Source organism: Calidris pugnax, unplaced genomic scaffold (genome assembly GCF_001431845.1).
Source record: "Calidris pugnax isolate Ruff unplaced genomic scaffold, ASM143184v1 scaffold24, whole genome shotgun sequence".
Classification (NCBI taxonomy): Eukaryota; Metazoa; Chordata; class Aves; order Charadriiformes; family Scolopacidae; genus Calidris; species Calidris pugnax.
The window spans coordinates 38,660,489-38,681,997 of NW_015090922.1; the positions used below are offsets into that span (position 1 = coordinate 38,660,489).

The window sequence follows — 21,509 nt, forward strand, 5'->3', positions numbered from 1 at the left end:
CGTACTGCTGTAGTTGAGAATAACTTGAGGAAGGAGAAGACAGGACCAGGCATAGGGAGTGGCAGTAGTGGTTATAGAGACATGGAGTGTTCTTGGATGGCAAACTAGTGTTTCATGGAAGCATAGACTCACCACCAGAAATTGAGTTAGGGAAATTGTGGAAGAGATAACACTGTTGGTCTGTAACAGCTGTTGTAGGGCTGCATCTGGATTATTGCCTTCAGGTCTGGGTACTGTAGCAGTGGGAAGGAATATAATATATATAAACTATAAGGCAGTTCCCAGCAGTATAAAAATTTATGGTGCTTAGGACGTTGTGTGTATTTTGGAGAGATTCTGTGAGAGAGTAACAGATGATTGCATACTGAAGGCTGATTCAAGTGGAGTAAACTAAGACTCAGGCACAAACTTGAACATAAGTTCCATCTAAACACGAGGAGGTGCTTTAAGGGTGGCAGAGCCCTGGAACAGTGCTGCCCAGGCTGCCCAGAGAGGTGGTGGAGTCTTCATCTCTGGAGATGTTCAAAACCCACCTGAACATGTTCCTGTGCAACCTGCTCTAGGTGGACCTGCTTCTTCGCAGTTGGATCTCATAAGTAGTAGAGCATTTCTTTGGGGAAAGGATGAGAGCCCTGTCCTTAGAGATGTTTAAATTTAGACTACTCAGGACATCAGAATATGCACTGCTGGGAGGCATCCCTTCACTGGCAGGATGAGGATTGGCTACAGCACTTGGCCGTCAGCGATGTTGGTATGATGAAATGTTTCCTGGAATGATACACAGGAGTTTAGGGCCATAAAACATTTGGGGGTTTGTTGATATAATGCTTGGGGTGAAAATATCTGTGATGAATTGTCACTGTCAAGTATCTGAGCCAACGTTTTTATTAGAGAACGTGTCCTGCCATATCTCCACATGCACAGTTATCTATGTGGAGAGGGTGTCACCCAAGGCCAATGCTGATAGATCATTCACTAAACCTTGTGTTGTAAAGGGCCATGTGTATTGAGGGCTAAGAGCGAGTGTAAAGGGTGGGTTTTATTGCTGCTTTCAGACTTGCTTTTAGTCCATTGTTTTTGTCCTCTTGCACTTCATGAATGTTGAGTCGCAGCAGTACAGCTGAGGAGATATTAATTGCCATTCACTGAATTCAGACTGAGACAATTCTTAATCAGTGGCTACTTCTTACTTGTATAAATCTGGTGTAGAAATTAAGACACTCAGCCTGCCAGCTATGAAGAGTAACAAAAAGGGCTGAATCATCACAAAAAGTGTCTGGGTTATTTAAAACACTTATCCTTTACTACTTCTTTTTCCTCATCACAAGATCATAATAAAAGATTTTTTGCATTTCTGAGCTGTGCTCACCAATAAGCCTATCTAAACATTTTGTTTCTTTTAAAACAATTTACTTTGGTTTGGAATGGTTCTTTATTTCCTCTGATCCAAATGCTGACATTGTTTTTATTTCTTGCAGTATTTCATGTTTCACTGGGATTTCTGTGTTATAGGGAAGAGAGTCTCCCAAATAAAACATGTTTGGTAAATACTTCAAGCAGCTTCGTGGAGCTAACTGGTTTTGGATCTCAGGATGGGAGCCTGACTTTAACTTTTTGTTCACTTATATTCTCTATATCCTCTTGAGATAGGAGGTTCTTACTGTGCAGTTATCTTCCTCAGCCAAAGACCTTTTTATGAGCAACTGTTACATTTTGCTGATGGCTTTTTCCATTCATCTCTACAGATTTCTTTGCAGAATTGCTGTAGTTGAGGTTGGTTGTTAGTAGAAGCTGAATTTGTAATACGTTGTTTAACATACTGTAATTAATATTATGGTATGAAGTATTATTGATAATTCATTCATCATTGTTTTGAGTAAAGTTTTTTCCATTCATCATTGTCACTTTATTATAAGTATATATTATTGTACTTACTATTTTATGTATTATTTATATACACTTATTTATAATACTTATATATAATATGTAAAATCTTGCAGGGAAAAGGTAGGAATGATTAAATGGTGTCCTCAAAAGCTCACAGGAAGTTTATGGGGGAGTAATGTCAGTAAATGTACAGTAGAAGTTCTCTCTGCTGTATCTTATCCTAGTTTCTGCTAGGCTTTCTGGACTGGTTTTGGAGTAGGAGCCACAATCTCCAGAGCTTTAGGCGCTAAACCCTGAAAAGCTCCAAGTTCGTGGTTTAGCCATGTGAGCTCTTTGCTATCACGTGGATAATAGACATTCCCTTTTGCATTCCCCGCATAAAAAGCGAGTCAACTGGAAGCATATTTGTACTAAGCCACATCAGAGTTATCCTCTGAATTAAGGCTATATAATAGGTCCTTTAAGAGTAAATTTGTACAAAAAGGTCAGACATTTTTTTTTCGTTAGTTCAGATATAATTTGACAGTTCTATTTTCATCCCTATTAAATTTACTGGTTTATTTCATCTGAATGAAATGGAGTGTGGTTAATTTGTATGCATCTTCGTATACCACTAAAAACTTCCGTATGGAATTTAGATTAGATAAGGTTCCAGGAAATGAGACTGAGCTTTAGATGTGAATGTAAACATGCTTAAAGAGTCATTCTGTAAGTATTAAATAATGTTTAAAGTTAATTCTCCTGATTCTTTTTCTCCTTTATAGAGCACAGCAAACAGTGTAATTTGAGTCCTGAAACCCAGATGCGTATCACTGCAGCGCTTTGCTGCTTCGTAGTAATCCATGGGCTGTGCTATTTTACGAAAAAGGCAATAGATGTTATGCAAAGGAAGTCACCAAAACAGAAGCTTTGACACCCAGAAACCTCTGGAGAATTTGTTTAGTGAGTGAGGATTTTGTCCCCTGGCTGGTTTGGAATAGGAAGTGATGCCTTCGACTCTAGGGTCGCTGCTCCGAAGGCAGAGTGCCAAGACCCTGGAGCTCTTGCTGTGGTGAAGCCTTTTAGTCCATCATCCTTCAGCAAGCAAATGTTGGCACTCTCTGCCTGTGTGCATGGGAACACTGCTCTTTCTGACGCATCCTTTTATATTTTTAATTATAATAGCGGCTTTCGCTGAATGAAACTATTAAGTGAGCCCAGTATAGAGCCCGCATTAAGTATGCAACTATTTCCAGTGATTTAGATGGCAGCAGTCTTGTGCCTGGGATTATGTCCATCTTCACTAGCCTCTCTGGTGTAAAGCTGATGTGACAGAAGAGTAGCAGCTTGTTATCCAGTTTAGCAGTTCCATTTGTACTTATTTTGCAAGAATAAAACACCTTTCACCTCGAGTGTTTTGTTGTTCTTGTGGCTGTTGATCAGTTTGTTTTCACTTTTGCAGGTGAATAAGTATTATAATTAGAATAGACCCCTTCTTTGCTTTCTGTTTCCCAGAAACATTTTAAAATATTAATCTCCTGGAGCTGTCAATCTAATCACCAAGCTTTCCTGATGCATCCTTTCTTTCCTTGATTGTGGATGTATATTTTGATATTTATTGTTAAGGCTAAATGTGGTTTTATGATTCTTTGAAACTGCAATAAAGGGGCTGTCTTTAAATTAAAGACCACTTTGCAAATGGTTGGAACAGGGACTGGTATAAACCTCCTCAATGTTTTTTCAGGGTTTTAAGAGGTTTATTTACCTTGTTCTGAAATCAAAACCATAGAGGTGGCAAATTTCTGCATTTGAGGCATTAACAGCATGTTTCATTAAATTGCAATAAAGACAGGTTGTGAAATGTATGAGGTAGGATCATGTCAAGGAGGCTGAGCAAAAAATTGCTCTGTTTTGGGGGTTTTGGTGGATTCACGTGCACTTCCTCAAGTGGAATTCTGCAAGTTACACCTCTAAAACTGGTCTAAACTTCTCAAGTAACAGAGTAATCCCTTGAAAAACAGTCTGCCAACCAAGGTATACTAGATTATTTTAATATTAGAATGGATTAAATATTGAAATCATCCAAGGAATAAAGGGTCAATAATAGGATGCAAAATTTCCAAGATGTTTCTGGAAAGCAAGCAGAGAAGTAGCCCAGCAGCAGCAGAAGTGCTGGATGGGTCACAGATTGCAGCAGTTCATTCAAGCTCTGCAGACCAGACAGTGCTGTTCTTTTACAGATGTGCAAGCTGGGACACAGAAAGATAAATACAACCTTGTCAAGGCATTGCCTGCAAACATAAATGATTTAGTGCTACCACGATTAGCCAAATGCAGGATAATTAGCTGGTAAATGCACATTGATTAGTTTCTTCATTTTCAACCCCCTCAGCTCTAGAGTTTGTGTGTGTCAGGGCACTGTCATGGGGAGAAGCTGAAGACCTGTCTGGTGCATGAAGCTGCTCCTTAGGATAAGACAAAAAATGTTTTAAAGGAAAAGTGGAAGAGTTTTGACAAGGTGTTTGCTGTGAAGCTGCTCCTTAGGATAAGACTTTATCCTAAGGTTTTATCCTTAGGATAAGGTCCAGCTTAAAATGTTTTAAGACCAGCTTAAAAATGTTTTAAAGGAAAAGTGGAAGAGTTTTGACAAGGTGTTTGCTGTTGTTTAATAGATGGAGAGAAACCTCTGTGAAGGAGTCACTGTAGCCAGTCATCCCTTGAGTTTCTTAATAGGTAGGACATTGCAATGGTTTGTGTTTGCCCTGCAGACCAGCAACCCGAACTTCATGGGACCTGCAATAAGCAAAGCTGTGAAAGACTAGTAAACTCTTGTGCCAATTGCATTTTTCATCCCTGTTGGTTGTGATATTTAACGTGTTCTATTTCTCCTTTCCTGGCCATGTTCACTTTTTGGCTGTTAAGCAGTTGATGCAATAGAAGCCTACATTTATGCTTGCAATGAAGCAGTCTGTGATGTCTTCTGAACATACCATGTTACGTTTTCTTGCCTTGGGAGGATAAGAAGCTGGCTGAACGTAGGTAAACTAGGAAGACTGGCAATCTGAAGCCATCATCTGATCTTTCTTTGATGTAAAGAAATTTCTGTGGCTAAGATAATCAAATCAAAATTTTTCATGTCTTCTTATAAAGGTTCAAGAAAACTAGGAACATTTTTTCTACTCTCCCCACCCTCATTTATATGTCTAAGTGCAGTGTGTGTAGAAACTTCCCCTCAGTGCCTCTCCTACAAGTCACTGCCTTCTGGAGTACAACTTTTGCAGATTAGTTGATGGACTTCAGGATTTTGGTGGTTTTTTGTGTTGGTTTTTTTTTTTTTTTAATTAATTATAGTAATCCTTTGGGTTTTTTTTTCTCCCCATTGCTAACAAGATTTTAGGAAGTCTTCTGTCCCCTGATAATCCCATCAGCATTGAGTGATTTCCAAAAGACCCCTGGAGACTTTTTCTGAATCCTCCTCTCTTTTATGCCCTATTGGCCATTGATACTTCATTCTTTAAAGATAAAAAAAAGAAGTCAGTTGGTATGAGGACTGGTTCATCGGGCAATTTGTCAGACTGTTAAGTCATAATGGTATTGACACCAATGTGTGAAAAACAGTGAAATGGGGGTGACCAGAGCTTGGGTCTAACTTCAAAACAAAGTGGATTTAACTACCAGGTCTGATACATCTTTTGCAGATGCTATAACTTGCTTTGTGGGGAAGGGATCATGTAAAGTAGTTTTTCTCTGCTGTTACAACCTGGTGTACAGCTCTTTTAAAATCAATAGAAGTGCTTCCATCAGCCTCTTAGTGAGTGAAGCCCTCAATGTTCTTGCAATGCCCAACTAGGTAAACGCTGCTTATTTTTTCTGTTGCTGTTACATAGAGATTATTGCATGATCAGAGCTAAGATAAATATGCTGAGCAGTAGTAGTAGCAGTCCTGTGCCAATAGACTGGTGCTTCCACCACAGATGAGCCCAGGGGACATGCAAAAGGAGTGACCAATGATGTGCTGGGCTTCACCCAGCCCGTAGCCCCCTCCTTGCCCTCCTCCTGGCTGCTCTCCTGGCATGTCCCACATGCTGCCAGCAGCAAGTCTGTTAGCCAGGGGCTGGAATGCATGGGATGATCCAGGAACAGTAAAGTATAAAGGGAATTTAGGGATTGAAAGAGCCAGGACCTCTCAGATTTACATTCATTTAAGCGCTACTGCGATATCCATACCAAGTGTAAATGCACTCTGTGTTTAAAAGGGATTAAATGGTTAAGTTCAAAATTCCTTGTGTGCTGAGTGTGGTCTAGATGGTTTATAGCTGCAAAAGCTATAAGCGTGCAAAAGGTTTACTTACGAAATTGATTTATATGTTCATTTATGTTCTTGAATATTGAGAGCAGGCAAGGAATTAGCAGTGTTGCATGAGCTGCACTAGCACATTTTTCACCTTATATGGAGAATTGCTGCCACTTATCAGGCAGGGTCAGATTTGCTGTTATTGTCACATTCCTTAAAGTTGGAAGAAATCACGTTCCTCTGACTAAAAGAGTCAACTCGTAAGCTTATGGTTTTGCAGTTTGAATACTGTGTTTTTCATCCAGGAATTGTTGGGATGGGCAGCGCTGCTTCAGAAAAATAGCAGCGTGCAGATTTTCACTGCTGTGTTGTGGAGTTCATTCCTCACGCTCGGGTGGAGAAACTTAGATGCTTGCAAGGGAAAAATATGTTTCTGTTTGGAGTCGTCTGGAGTTCCTCCTGGCTGGCTCTTCTGGTCCTGAAGAACGCAACAGGAAGGAAGGTCATGGGGAATGAAGGGAAAGACCTGCAAATCGTGTACCCGTGGTATTTAAGGGGGGAGACCTCACTGCTTTGTGCTGCCTTTTTTCCTGCCAGGGTGGCTGGTGGTTGAAGCAGCCTTTTCATGGACTTGTGTAGACAATGACAGCTGTTGGTTGTGAAGTCATCGACCTGCTTTGGAAATAGCTGCATCACACATTCATCACCTGAGTGTCAGGTTAAATAAGTGGCAAATGTGGAATTAGAGACAAATCGCTTGTTTAGTCACTGATATCTCAGATTGGAGAAGGTGGACAAAAGGCTGAAAAAATTATTGAAAGGTTAAGAAGATGATGATTATAAAATTTCTTTTCATGATCTACATTTACTGAAATACTTGAATTTAGGAGGTGGGAAATCAGTATCAGATCTGACTTAATTAAGTCTTTCAAACTGAAAAAAGAAATGCTTTCTGTCTGAAATATTCTGGGATTGTGTCATTCAGTAGGGCAGCAAGTCTCACCTACTGTTCTTTCTTGTTGTTCAGTATGTAGACCATTGTAAGGTTTTGGTTTTGGTTTTTTTTTTTTTGGAGTCTGTGCTCCACTGCTCTCGTAACTTGAGTTTGCATTGTGATTGTAGAGATTTTTCTATGATACTACTTGGGAAATAAAATACTTTAACATGGTAGTGATTAGGTGCAATGATTAGAAAACCTGGCCTGAAAGTGCTGTTGCTGATTTCACTTTTGTGCAGATCCAGAAGAGTTAACTGGAAAATGATACTCAGGTTTTTCTTGCTCCATAAAGGCAATGTTGGCTGTATTTTGTTGAATAATAAGATGTAAGGAAGAATTCATGAGCCTAGGAACATTTGAAGCCAACAGAAACAAAAGAGTAGTTTATATGGCTAAATACTTTGAAAAACCAACATTTGAAACATTTAGCCAAGTGGTTGCATTGAAGTATCCATGCAATTTTGAGGGGGTAAGGCAAAAGATATGGATTTTTATTTTCTGTTTGCTTGTTGGTGGTTTTCCCATTCTTCCCCTTTTATGGGTCACCAGAAAAGAACCAGATTTCTTATCGTGTATGGATATAAAAGATCTTAAACTACATATATTTATTTTTAGGACTCCACCCTTGGGCTTTGGATTTTGTGAACAGCTATTTCAGTAAATTTACATCTATATGGGGAAACTGGCAAACTGAATACTGTGCAAATCCACGTTTTAAAAAAAGCAATTGCTATTATAGAAGGTAAATGATATCATAAGAAAGCCAAGTAAAAAAGATTGCATTTTTGTTTGCTACTAAGGGAATGATCAATGCTTCCTGCTGGCTTTTGCACCCTGCAATTGGAGATTCTGGCGTGCAAATGGTTTAAATAATGCTAGGTTTCGTGACTGGTTGGCGCTGTATAATACTGGGACTGGGGTGACTTAAATATACAGAGTGTGGGCCAATCCCAAAGTCCTTTCTCAAGCAGAACACCCACTGAAATCACATTTAAGTGTCGTCAGTGGAAGTTTTGCCAAAAAAATCACTATGGATTTGACCCCAAAGTTATTACTACTAAATTTCATATGTAAGCCTTTCATTATTGTGTTTTTTAAGAATGGAGTACTCGAATGAATCCTGGAATTCATTATAACTTTCAGATTTTACCAGGGTATTGGCCTCTTAAATTACATTTCCATTTGTAAAAAATTTTGTTCCTTTTTGTATTTTTCTATTTCGTTGTTGTTCAAAAAGAGGTAGGAAGGATATTCTGTGGCTCAGATTAGTTTTACCTGAGGCAAGCAGTCTAATGAGGTGCCTAAATTGGGAGCTTGGTCTTCCAGCTTCTCTGTGTGCCCAGTGGAGAGGGTCACATCCAGAGGGAATTTTGCTCGGTGTGGTCTTGTGGATGTGACTCCCCCACCCAATTACCTTCAGAGGTAGTGTAGGGTGCACTGATTTAGGAACCCAGAGGGATGTGGTTGGTAGGCAAAGGACCTGCTGTGGTTCTTGACATAAGCCCTACATAACTTGTTCCAAAATTCCTTTTTAGGAGTTAGTGGGTTGCTTTTTTTTCCTCTTTCTTTTCTCCGTGGATGATGAAGATGAGTGATAGAACTGTGTCCTTTAGTATAGAAAGCCTCATGTTGCAGTAGGACCCTTGCGAGGCCTTCAGCCTCTCTTGCTCTCTGGTACACTTGGTGTCTGTGGCTTTGGCGGGGCTGCAGTTTCATCTTGGATCTCAAGAACTGTTTTGTGTGTCATGATGTGGATGGATGGATGGATTATATGAGCCACATACCCTTCATGCACTGATTTAGGAACCCAGAGGGATGTGGTTGGTAGGCAAAGGACCTGCTGTGGTTCTTGACATAAGCCCTACATAACTTGTTCCAAAATTCCTTTTTAGGAGTTAGTGGGTTGCTTTTTTTTCCTCTTTCTTTTCTCCGTGGATGATGAAGATGAGTGATAGAACTGTGTCCTTTAGTATAGAAAGCCTCATGTTGCAGTAGGACCCTTGCGAGGCCTTCAGCCTCTCTTGCTCTCTGGTACACTTGGTGTCTGTGGCTTTGGCGGGGCTGCAGTTTCATCTTGGATCTCAAGAACTGTTTTGTGTGTCATGATGTGGATGGATGGATGGATTATATGAGCCACATACCCTCCAGACCACATGCCTGTAGTGCCTAGCTTCTTGTGGTGGGACTGGCTCAACCAGGTGGTCCCTTCCTGGCTTCGGTTCCCAAGAGAGGGATTTTCAGCACAGAAATCTGTATGTTTCGGACTTTATATTGTTAAAATCACAGTAATCCTGCCTTCTCCTGTTTAAAATATTGAAGCAACAGCAACAAAAATGGTGGTCCATTAGTGGTTTAAAGCTGTTTTAATATGCATTTACATTTCCAACTGCAGTGTACAATATTATATATAAAACATCGTAGGTGGAGGTGGTAGGAGACTCTTTAAGCATGCCTCCTATATTCTATAATAACACTGTATTTTCACCTGTGTTTAGTTCTTGCCAGCCTAGAGTCATTCATACAAAAAATTTCCAGTGTTTTTTCTGCTTCAGGCTGAAACCTCTTGGAAAGGTTTTCAACAGAGTAACTCCAACTGTTTTTAAAAGAATGCATTACAGCAAATTAGAGAGGTTTGTCAACTTTATTTAGCCAGCCCTTCCTTCAAAGAGCTGTTATACCTTCAGGGAGTAGAGGGGGGAGTTGGAGTGCTTTTTGCAGCCCCATGGAAATTAACCCAGATTTACCAACCAACTGGAGTTGATGAAAATTGTTATCTGCACGTGCTCTCGAGAGCAGGCTAGAGGCTTTGCTGATAAAATCTGTGAATACTCCCACTTCATAAAACATGCTTCAACCCCACCAGCCTCTGTCTGTGCCTGGGGTGATGAGTACGATGGGTGGTACTGAGCACCCGCCTGGGTACCACCATGCCTCTGCTTTGTTGGAGGAAAGGGTATCTGGGCATTTAATAGTCTCCCAAATTCAGTAAAGCTCTATGCCAAGGCATAGTTGAGACAATAATTGAAAAGCAGTTGAAATCACTACTGTTTGTCATGGTTTCAGCTGGGGTAGAGTTGACTTTCTTACTAGCAGCTGGTATAGTGCTATGTTTTGGATTTGGGGTAAAAACAGGGTTGGTAAAACATTGATGGCTTTGGCTATCGCTAAACGGTCAAGGCCTTTTCTGCTTTTCATCCCACCCCACCAGCGTGTAGGCTGGTAGTGCACAGAAAGTTGGGAGGAGGCACAGCCGACCCCAACTGACCAAAAGGGACATTCCATACCATGCGAAGTCACGCTCAGTATATAAAGCTGGGGGGAAGAAGAAGGAAAGGGGGACGTTTGGAATGATGGCGTTTGTCTTCCCAAGTAATTGTTATGCATGATGGAGCACTGCTTTCCTGGAGGTGGCTGAGCACCTGCCTGCCCATGGGAAGCAGTGAATGAATTCCTTGTTTTGCTTTGCTTGTGTGTGCAGCTTTTTCTTTACCTATTGAACTGTCTTTATCTGAACGCATGAGTGTTTTCTCACTTCTACTCTTCCGGTTCTCTTCCCCATCCCAATAGGGGGAGTGAGCCGAGTTGCTGGCTGGGGTTAAATCATGGCACCATTGTACTAGTTGTCATTCATGCAGTTAATTTCTGGTGAAGCTGGGAGTAGAATTTATACTCTTGTCTGTATACCACTCTCGGGAGTGCCTAGAATGAGAGGTGCGATGCCCGAAATTTGTGAACTTCAGGAACAAGGTTTGAAAAATAACTTTCTGTCTTCAATCTTTCTTTCTCCCAGATTTCAGGGAGGCTCTAATACTGCCAGGTTTTAGGATTTAATGACAATTCTTTGTTATTTTAAAGTCACAACTCTTGGAGTCATGACTTCCATAGAGGGGATGGATCTTTCTATTTTACTTTAAAATAGCTAAGCATGAAAATACTACTGGGATGTTTTACGAAGGTTGAAATAAAGCAACAAAACCAAGAATCTAATGTATGTTATCTTTAAGCTATTGAAGAAATCAGCATAACAAGGTCAGGTCTGAGTCATTCTACAGGGTGGGAATGAAGTTGCTGCTGATATGTCAGCATTGCTCCAGTCAGGGTCTGGAGGCTTCGTGTAGTTTGGGTTCCCTCCTCCCACGTTCCTCTTGTTCTTTCACATTTATAATGGCATTGATAACTCTTGCTTCTCCCTATTTTAAGCTCTTTTAAAATATTCAGCCTGCTCAGAAGGCACAAAATACTCCTCCTAGTGATAAGTGCTTCAGATCTTTGCTTTGTCATTCATGATCCCTGAAAGGCACCAGGAATTTTTCAGGAAGGGAGGGTTTATATTTGGGCAGGTGAGGTGGAAAGGGAGAGGGAAGCACTTGCCATCCTCTGGTGTTGGCCAAGTTACTGGGCTAAGAAACAGCTCAGGATTGCATCAAATAGGTATTTGCTTGCTGAGTACAAATTACAAGGTTGTTTTTACATTCTCTCAGCTAATCTGTCGTGCTAACCATGATGAACGATGTTTTGACGCCCTTCAGATTTGCATTCGCATTTCACACCCAAAGGTGAATGTTACCATGGATGCCCTAGCAACCTGCAGCAGTCATGATACACCATTTAGCATTTTCAGCCTATTCAGGCTATTAGGATGTTCTGTAAGGATTGTTCCTTAGCAGTATGATTGCCCTTCTCAAAGCATGCTCCCATCAACAAAAATGCCACTGATTAAAACTTGTGTGAATGGAAAGGTTCTTGTCAGTGTCAACTTCATGCTCGTAATTTAGAAAAAAACACCATAAGGGTTGTAGAGCGAACTAAAACAATTAAGCAGTTACAGACCCTGTGTTATAAAATTCTACACAAGACTTAATCAGTATGGCAAATTATAGGTTTGTCTGCCTGGAAGCTGGAGTTAATGGTGGGTGACTTCCCAGGGAGTTTGGGTGTTGAGGTAAGAAGGAGGAACTCCAGTGTTTCCCTTAAATGTTTATCCTGATTTGCTGAATTTTTCACAAACATATTTAAGTAAAAAGACAGAATTTTGGCCCGTATTTGAGGCTAATCTTTTGAAGCCAGTTTTTCCCATCATTTATGTGGTTTTTAGTCAATTATGAAGGTCCTGAGGAAAATGCAGAATTAAAATACCAGGCTATTTTCTTGTACTAAAAAATTATACAAGATGAATGTGCTAGAAAAAAAGAAAATAAATACTTAGAAAAAATGTAATATAATACAATATGTTTTGAAGTATTTCTGACAGCACAGTATCTGTAAAATGTAGATATCTAAGTGTTAAATTCGCTACCTGCCACCAAATGCGAGCAATGACCTGTTGATAACGTTGTTTCTAGCTTTATGAAAGTCTGAGGCTCACCTTTCTATGTGCGTCATTTTTTGGATTTCTTTTCCTGGGGTATTCAGCCTGAGCTCTGACAGAGAATAACGCTGCTGGTGCTTTAAGCCCATAGCGTTGCTTTATATAGATATGGCCTGGTTTATAGTGTTGCTTTAAATATACAATAAGAGAGTTCATCTCCATTTCAGAAAAGGTTTTATGACTGATCACTGCCTGGCTGCGAGTGTTTATTTTCTTAAGTTGCTTCACTGCAAAAATGTTTTGAAATTGAGAGTCCCGAGCTGGTGATGGGGCCTCACTTGTGATCTCTGCAGATCTAATCCCTTCACCACTAGAAAGCTGTGGTTTTGTGATGGACCTCACGCAGATCAAGCTCAATTCTGGTTTTTCTGTGTCCCTTTCTCATCAGTCACCCTCTTTTTAAGTCTGCGCAATCAAGCTCAATTCTGGTTTTTGTGTCCCTTCCTCATCAGTCACCCTCTTTTTAAGTCTGCGCCGTTGAACTGATATATGGGTGTTGGCAAGACCAGCAGAAGCCTCAGTGGGATTTAATTATCAGTCCTAGTCCTTTGCAATAACATAGGCTTATTGTCTTTACTCCATAACTTGATGATAAAATAACTTTGAAATAAACAATGCATAGTGGCAAGAGAGAAGGGATTCAAAGAGAATTGACTTTGGATGCTCTCAAAATGGCATGCTGGTGTAAGATCAGCTTTCTCACTTGACTTCTGCTGACGCCACGTATTGATTATGTAGCCGTTGAACTGATATATGGGTGTTGGCAAGACCAGCAGAAGCCTCAGTGGGATTTAATTATCAGTCCTAGTCCTTTGCAATAACATAGGCTTATTGTCTTTACTCCATAACTTGATGATAAAATAACTTTGAAATAAACAATGCATAGTGGCAAGAGAGAAGGGATTCAAAGAGAATTGACTTTGGATGCTCTCAAAATGGCATGCTGGTGTAAGATCAGCTTTCTCACTTGACTTCTGCTGACGCCACGTATTGATTATGTATTAAGTTGACAGAAGCCAATGGAAAATTCCTTTCTAACCACGTACCAAGAGTTCTGCGGGACTGTGGTGTGTCCTGCAGGGTGGCTTGTGCTTTGAAAGTCAATAAATAATGCTGAGTATGGGAAGAAACATAAACAGGAGAGGAGCGTTTAATTTAGGATGTGGAAGAGAAAAGCCCTGCTCCTCCCTCTCTGCCCTGCCTAGCTTGGCTGTCCAGTCTGCCCCATGTCTGCTTTCTTAATGTCACTCTCTGGTGACCAGGAGAAGGATTGGGCTGCTCCTATATGCAGAGCTGAGACACCAACTCCACCTGCCACTTTGCAGGGGACCTTCCTGTACAAAGGGAAATGGAGTAGAAAGTTTATTTGCTTGAAATCTCCTGGTGATCAGCCATTCTGTCCCTAGACCTATGGGAAGGAGATGGCCTCCCCCTTGATCACGGGGCAGTGGACGAGGTCATGCTGTGGGGATGCTTTCTATTCATGTGTAGAGACCAGGAGGGGATTCTCATGGAAAGAGAAAAGTTAGCCAGTCTTTCTTGCTGTTTGGAGCATCTACAGATAGAATTGTGACTCTGAAGGCAGGTGAAGCATGAGCTTTACCACACTAAGGACAGCACGAGCTGTGGTGCACAGATATGGTTGAGGAAGGCTTACTCATTTTTCAGGGTTAAGAGGCTTATGATCAGGCTGTAGGCCTGGCTACAGCTGGAAAATATTTGATGAGAGCTTAAAAAGGAGTGAGGAAACCTTTAAATAAGGTTTTCTCTTTGATTGTCTTCCTAGGTGGGACACTGAAACTACTTCTGAAACTACTTGCTGGATGGGAATATACCTGGTTGAGACACCAGCTCCACCTGCCACTTTGCAGGGGACCTTCCTGTACAAAAGGTAATGGAGCAGGAGGTTTATTTGCTTGAAATCTCCTGATGATCAGCCATTCTGTCCCTAGACCTATGGGAAGGAGATGGCCTCCCCCTTGATCACGGGGCAGTGGACGAGGTCATGCTGTGGGGATGCTTTCTATTCATGTGTAGAGACCAGGAGGGGATTCTCATGGAAAGAGAAAAGTTAGCCAGTCTTTCTTGCTGTTTGGAGCATCTACAGATAGAATTGTGACTCTGAAGGCAGGTGAAGCATGAGCTTTACCACACTAAGGACAGCACGAGCTGTGGTGCACAGATATGGTTGAGGAAGGCTTACTCATTTTTCAGGGTTAAGAGGCTTATGATCAGGCTGTAGGCCTGGCTACAGCTGGAAAATATTTGATGAGAGCTTAAAAAGGAGTGAGGAAACCTTTAAATAAGGTTTTCTCTTTGATTGTCTTCCTAGGTGGGACACTGAAACTACTTCTGAAACTACTTGCTGGATGGGAATATACCTGGTGTCAGTTGTGGTATGTACATAATGCTGTGTACATTCCTGTCAAGTATCAGTGTCATCCTTCATTGCTCGCCCGAGCCAACTAATTTATGACTGCAGTTCTTTGGCAGGGATTTGCAAGTGCATATTGAACATCCAGCCTGGGTTTGTTTATTTTGTAAAAACACAATAATTAAAAAAAAAGAAAAAAAAAAGTTGGTGGCTATGAAAGCCAAGGCAAGAAAATTTGAGACTTCCTAAAGAATGAAATAAAACAAAAAATACCTCAGAAGTTTAACACTGAAGTTTGGGGTTTTTTTGGTTTTGTTGGCTTTTGCTTTTTTTTTTTTTTTTTTTTCTAAAGAGGAAAGCAGTTTAATGCAGAACTAATTAATGCACATTTCTCTGGGGTGGAGTGATTGCTGTTCAGTCACACCTTCTCCAGGGTAACTCAAGTGGATTAATCAATGTTCATCTTTCTAATTGAACTGCTGAGTAGAGAGTTAGAGGTTTTGTATTATGTTCATTAGTTTTGTGTAGAATCAGTGAATTAAAGGTAAGTAAAGTTAGCAAGATGTTCCTTTTTCTCATAGGATCAGTGACAGGTTAGGAAAAAGGTCAGTACTTTTGTTCATGTGCTGCCTCTGAAATGTACATCATCAACAACAATAAAAAAATACTTTCAAGTGTTTTCAGAAATATATTCTGAAAATAACAAGAAAAGGAAAGAAATGCCTTGGATCATCCCAGATGTATGTACCTGCTTGACTCTGTTAGGGTAGATCATGAAACTCTGCTCAGGAATGTGAAGTTTCCCGAAATAAACCCCCAGGCACAGGGAAGTGAAGTCCTTGTGCAGACGGCTTCTGCCTTCTGGCCAGAGCTGCCCTTGGTGGAACAGCCCTGTCTTTGTGCTCTGGCCAAAAGGATGCTCTCAGTAAATGGTCCCTTCCTGTGGACCAGAAGGTTTAGGGCCCATGAGCAGAGCTGATGCTCAGTGCTGGGCAGTCTGGACTCCCAGGAGTTGTGCTGCTACTCAATGTATGCCTGTGTCCAGTACAGTGGCACATTTAGAGTGGTTGGATGGGGCTGAAAAAGTTGTGAGATTTTTTTTTTGGTTTTTTCTTTTCTTCTGTCAGCAGAAGCACCTTTCAGTGTTACATCTGATCTGCAGACTCTTCCCAGGTTTCTCCAGGGGAAAGGGAGGGGCGGAAGGAATCCAAGAAAACCACATGCCACAAAATGATGGACTGCTGCAGAAAGCTGCTCGCTGGTTGTTGGTTGAACATAGATAGCACAGAAGTTAAAATCTCTTTCCTGTCTGATGATCAAGAGGCCAAGGTCTGGATTTATGTACTGTGCGTAACTACCCCAGAGAGCTGCTTGCACTTTATAGGAGGGCACTGTGCTGTTGTTAGTTTGGCTACAAGCAGCTAACCCTCCAGGGCAACCAGATGAACACCACACCTCTTTGCTTCCTTCTTGCCAGACCTGTTGAGATTTGGTAGCATCTCACACCTCCCTTTCGACACAGGAGATGTACTACAGCTGAAATGAGTGGAGGCATTTGTAGAGCTGTGTTCCCGAACTGCTCAGCATCTGATCATTGTACACTGGCTTTAACCAGGGGCAATAATTTATACTGAAGATGTCTGGCAACCCAGGAAAAAAAATAAACAAACCACCACCCAACAGCTGGTCTTTGCTCCCTGCTGGTGCAGGTGGCACCTACCCTGAGTTTCTACAGCCCTTCCCAGAGAGCAGTGGAGGAACCTCTGTGACTTAGATCTTGCTATTGAGTGTATAAGGTAACTCACGCTCACCTTACAGTTGAGGTGGAAGGGCCTGTGGTATCTTTGGACTAATGTCTTTCCTTCCCTGCCACACCGTCTAGCCACTTGCTGCTGTTTATTTACGTGTACTGCCCTATTCAGTAGGAAAACGGAAGTGTGAGTACGAGATTAATGACAAGCCAAAGTTCTGATCGTAGTAATTACTGTCTAATCTGTTCTGTTACGACTTTTGCAGCCATGCCTACCTGTCTGTCCTTAGCTAAATGGCAGAGCCTATGGTGTGGTGTATTTGCCATGTTTAGTGCACGGGGTTTTGTCATTTTGTCTAGCACAGGAGGCGAGAATCTCAGCCTGTGATCATAGAATCATAGAATAGTTAGAGTTGGAAGGGACCTTAAAGATCATCTAGTTCCAACCCCCTGCCATGGGCAGGGACACCTCCCACCAGACCAGGTTGCTCAAAGCCCCATCCAGCCTGGCCTTAAACACTTCCAGGGATGGGGCAGCCACAGCTTCTCTGGGCAACCTGTTCCAGTGTCTCACCACCCTCACAGGAAGGAATTTTTTCCTGATATCTAATCTTGGCTGACTCGTCTCCCAAGTCACAGGAGATAGGACAAGGGGAAATGACCTCAAGTTGCACCAGTGGAGGTTTAGATTGGATATTAGGAAAAATTTCTTCACGGAAAGGGTTACCTGGCATTGGAACAGGCTGCCCAGGGAAGTGGTTGAGGCACCATCCCTGGAAGTGTTCAAAAGACAGGTTGACATGGTCCTCAAGAATATGGTTTAGTGATTTTTTTTTTCATTATTATTGCTTATTTCTTATTTATTTTTTGTCAGAGTTAGGTTGATGGTTGGACTAGATGATCTTCAAGGTCCCTTCCAACCTAGACGATTGTATGATTCTAAATCTCCCCCCTTCGAATTTAAAACCGTTACCCCTTGTCCTGTCACTACACTTCCTGACAAAGAGTCCCTCTCCAGCTCTCCTGTAGGCTTCTTTCAGCTATTGGAAGGCTGTTCTAAGGTCTCCCTGAAGCCTTCTTTTTTCTGGGCTGAACAACCCCAGTTCTCTCAGCCTGTCTTCATAGCAGAGGTGCTCCACCGTCTGATCATCTTCGGAGCCCTCCACTGATGTGTGACGTTTATGTGACTGACTTTGGTATAGCAGTTGTCTTTTAATTAATACCTTCTCTTTTTTTGCCCTCTGCTGATGTGTGAGGTTTATGTGACTTACTTTGGTATAGCAGTTCTTTGTCTTTTAATTAATACCTTCTCTTTTTTTTTACCCTTTTTTTTCTTGTTGATCCACGAAAGTTATTTTTCAGATGGATTCCTTCAGAAGTGCATGGCCCTCGGTAGAAGTTTGATGGGAAACCTTGGTATTAAAAGACTTGTTTTGGGAAAGGGGAAAGAGGCGTGTTGTGAGATCACTGGTGTAAAATACCTGTTTCCTCCTAGCCTGCTATAAAAAGATGAATGGGTAAAGCTCTGTATGGACGCAGCAACATCCTACCCTTGATCTGGAGGCCTAGAGGCGTGTTGTGAGATCACCGGTGTAAAATACCTGTTTCCTCCTAGCCTGCTATAAAAAGATGCTTGAATGGGTAAAGCTCTGTATGGACGCAGCAACATCCTACCCTTGATTTGGAGGCCTATAGGTTTTCCTTATGTGAAGCCTTTGTCCTGGTTTGGTGCTTACACTTGTTGCCAGGGTCAGCTGACCTGGCTGTTTACCCTGTGGGGATGCGCAGTCAGGTCACGTGACCCCAAACTGACCAATGGAGTGTTCCATCCCCTCCGCCCTGCTCCCTGTAAAAGCTGAGGGACCAAAGGGGCCAGGGTTGGCTCCTCTTCCAGGGCTTGGCTACTGGAATGGGTCTCTTTCTTCGGTGAGCTGACAGCCTTGCTATTCAGGGCTGTGCAGATATGAGGAAGCGGGTATCGCAGAGCATTGCTGGGAGGTTTGTGTTCACCACGGCAAACTTCCTTCCACGTTTGATGGACCGTTTGCGGGGGAAGCATCCTGACCTCCCAGAAGGGTAGCTTGCTGGGAGTGCTGGAAGCACTTCAGAAGATCTGGCCCCCTTCCCTGGCCAGGAAGTTCTCTTCAAACAGAGCAGGATATCGTCCTTAATAACTCTATGAGTAAGACCTGAGTGGTAGGCAGGTCTTGTATTAATTGGCCATAAATCGATTCTTTTATATCAAAAGTCGTACAGCGTCTGCCTGCTATAAACACTGTCCTCTCACTTCTGCTGTTCTTGCCCAGGTTGAAATGTTTTAGCTGAACATTAACAAATCTGGGATGACTGTTAGTAGCGTGAGGTCACCATGGCTGCAATTAGCCGACAGTCAGCTGCGTTTCCCCTATAGTTATGGGCCAGCAAAAAGCCAGGGGAGTCAGGTTTGCCCATGAGGGCAGAGTTTAACTCTGCATTGTTGACATTACACGTATATACTGACACGGGCCTTGCATTTTGCATCATACTAGGTCTCACTCTCTGTCTATCAAAGCATCAATAAAGAAGCCCCGTCTGTGAGGAGCTGGAAAGAGTGGTTCCAGCAGCACAGGGAAAATGCCTGAGCAGCTCTCTGCAGTGAGCTGGGACACAGGAAGAAAAAGGGGCTCTTCTCACTTCAGGGATTTTTTGTAATCATCTGGGTGAGAGCAGGCTACTGTCCAAGTCTTTTGAGTCTTAGTTGCTGGTCTTTGGGAGCTGGGTAACATGGAGAAGGAAGCACTGTGTCTCTTTGAGGAGCGGAGCCATGCTGTGCCATTGGGTAGGAAAAGTATGACAAAAAACACACGTTGGGCACAGTAGCAGCACTGTCAACTTTGTGATAGAAGGGATCATCTGAACGCTATCATCATGGCACTCGCAGCCCTGCCCTGCAGCGCTCGGCTGTGTGTCTCTTGCAGCGACGATGAGGATGGTTTTGATGGTCTGAATGTTCTGTGTAGACAGATCCATTCTCTTGCAGCGACGATGAGGAGGGTTTTGGTGGTCTGAATGTTCTGTGTAGACAGATCCATGCCCTTCCCCACCAGCAAAGCAAGTCTTTATTTTGTATTTGGCACTTTACAAGTGGATTTATGGTAACAACTAAGGAAAATATTACTTGCACCTTATTACTCACGTTTCCTCTTGGGTGTAACCTGCAGCCTGATACTGCTCTTTACTTTGCTGGCCCATTGTTAATTTGTCCCTTTTGTATGGTGGTTTTGCAGCTTGTATTATTTGCTATTGTATCTGTGTTTTATTTTAATGGGATAGCCTTTTTTTTTTTTTTTTTTTTTTTGGTGAAGCCAATTTGGGATTTCGCTCTAATTCCACTGAGTAATCTTATGAAAAGAAAACTTCCTGTATTATGCTGCCCTATTTGTATGCTTGGCAGCTTTAGATGGAGGAGTAACCCCTAGTTTCTATTCTACGTGTTTACATGTAATATTTTAGTTGACAATCTGTTTTGTTGTATGCTGACTCCATCACCAGGCTTTCCAGTAAGATCTGCCTCTTGAAGCATGAGTATGATAAAATTCTTGTGTTAGTTTTAATTCTGTGGTATGTCAGTTTAACTTGTAGAAATAAGGATATTTTTATGACAAGGTGCTGTGTGCCGTGAAGAAGCTGTTAAAAATTAGCCGTGCCAATTTAAACATCACAGAAAATATTGTAATACAGTCTGACACTTTGCAGCATGAAAACGACAGACTTTGTAGAGCATGAAGTTCTCCTTGCCAGCTTTTGGGAGCTCAGTTAGACACCATCTTCAGTGTATCTGCATTGAACAAGAAGAGCAGCTTATGTCTTCTGTCTTAACCATTTTCAGGTGGTTTGGGCAAAAGAGCAGCTGGTTACTCCATATGAGTCTGCCCAAAAGCAGTGGCTGGTGTTTCAGAGCCTGGCACAGCTGGTGCAGGAGAACTTCCATGGGATATCACTGTAGCTGGCGCGTGGCTGTTTTGTAGAGGTCCTGGCTGGGATTTGATAGCTTGTCTGGGTCTGGGATGCAAAAAGCTTTAAATAAGAACATATGGGAACAGACCTAAAGGTGCTCTTGTGTGGACTGCAGTCCCGTTGTGTTGCAGGCACAGTTCATGGTTGGTGCTGCTGCTGTAGAAAAGGGCTGGGGGTGGTGTTGGCCCATTTCAAGCTGCCTTTCCTGGTGGTGTGTTGCCCAGATGGAAACCTGGACAGCTTAACAAAAACTCCTCTTGAAGCACGTGTTTGTAATGTGTTGCGTTACTGGTTTCTAACTTCCCTTTGTGTATAGAGAGAAGTTTTCAGCTTCTGCACAAGAACAATCCACGCGGAATGCGTGAGTGAGGTATGAATTGAGCAGAGATGTTTCCAGCTACTTTTTGGGGTTTTTTTTTTGTAGGCGAGTTGTTGGTTTTGCATGGGAGAGGTTAATGATTTTGTTGGCAGTGGCTCAGCACAAAACTTATTTGTAACGTATCTGGGGATACACGTGTTAACAAAACAGTTTTTGTTTTTCAGATTGCCAGTGCTACGAAAATAGACACTTCCAGAAAAAAAACCCTTCGGCTGGTGAAGCGTCAAGGGCAGTGTTGAGAATACACCCCACCCACCCTCCGTGCTTTCACCCCAGGATGCAGAGGGAAACAAGGCATGCGGAGAGCAATTAAATTATGCAAGGTTTGTTTGTTTTTATTTTGTAGGTTTGTTTATTTCTGAATGTAGAAATTGGCTTATGAAACAGTTATAGGCCAAGGTCCAGATACAACCAGCTTAAAGCTTGCTTTAGTCCCTGGGTCTTAATGTGCCGTATTGGCTGGGTGCCCTTGAGGTTTTGGAGTC

General features: G+C 42.0%; 1 protein-coding gene across 1 annotated transcript in view; it reads left to right on the top strand.

Moving 5' to 3' along the window:
* Positions 1-21,309, top strand: part of SCAF8 (SR-related CTD-associated factor 8) — a 192,912-nt gene extending 171,603 nt beyond the window's left edge. The window contains exon 21 of the mRNA XM_014950665.1: positions 21,189-21,309. The gene's annotated coding sequence lies outside the window, so the exon portion shown is untranslated. The remainder of the gene's footprint in view (positions 1-21,188) is intronic.
* The last annotated feature ends 200 nt before the right edge of the window (positions 21,310-21,509 follow it).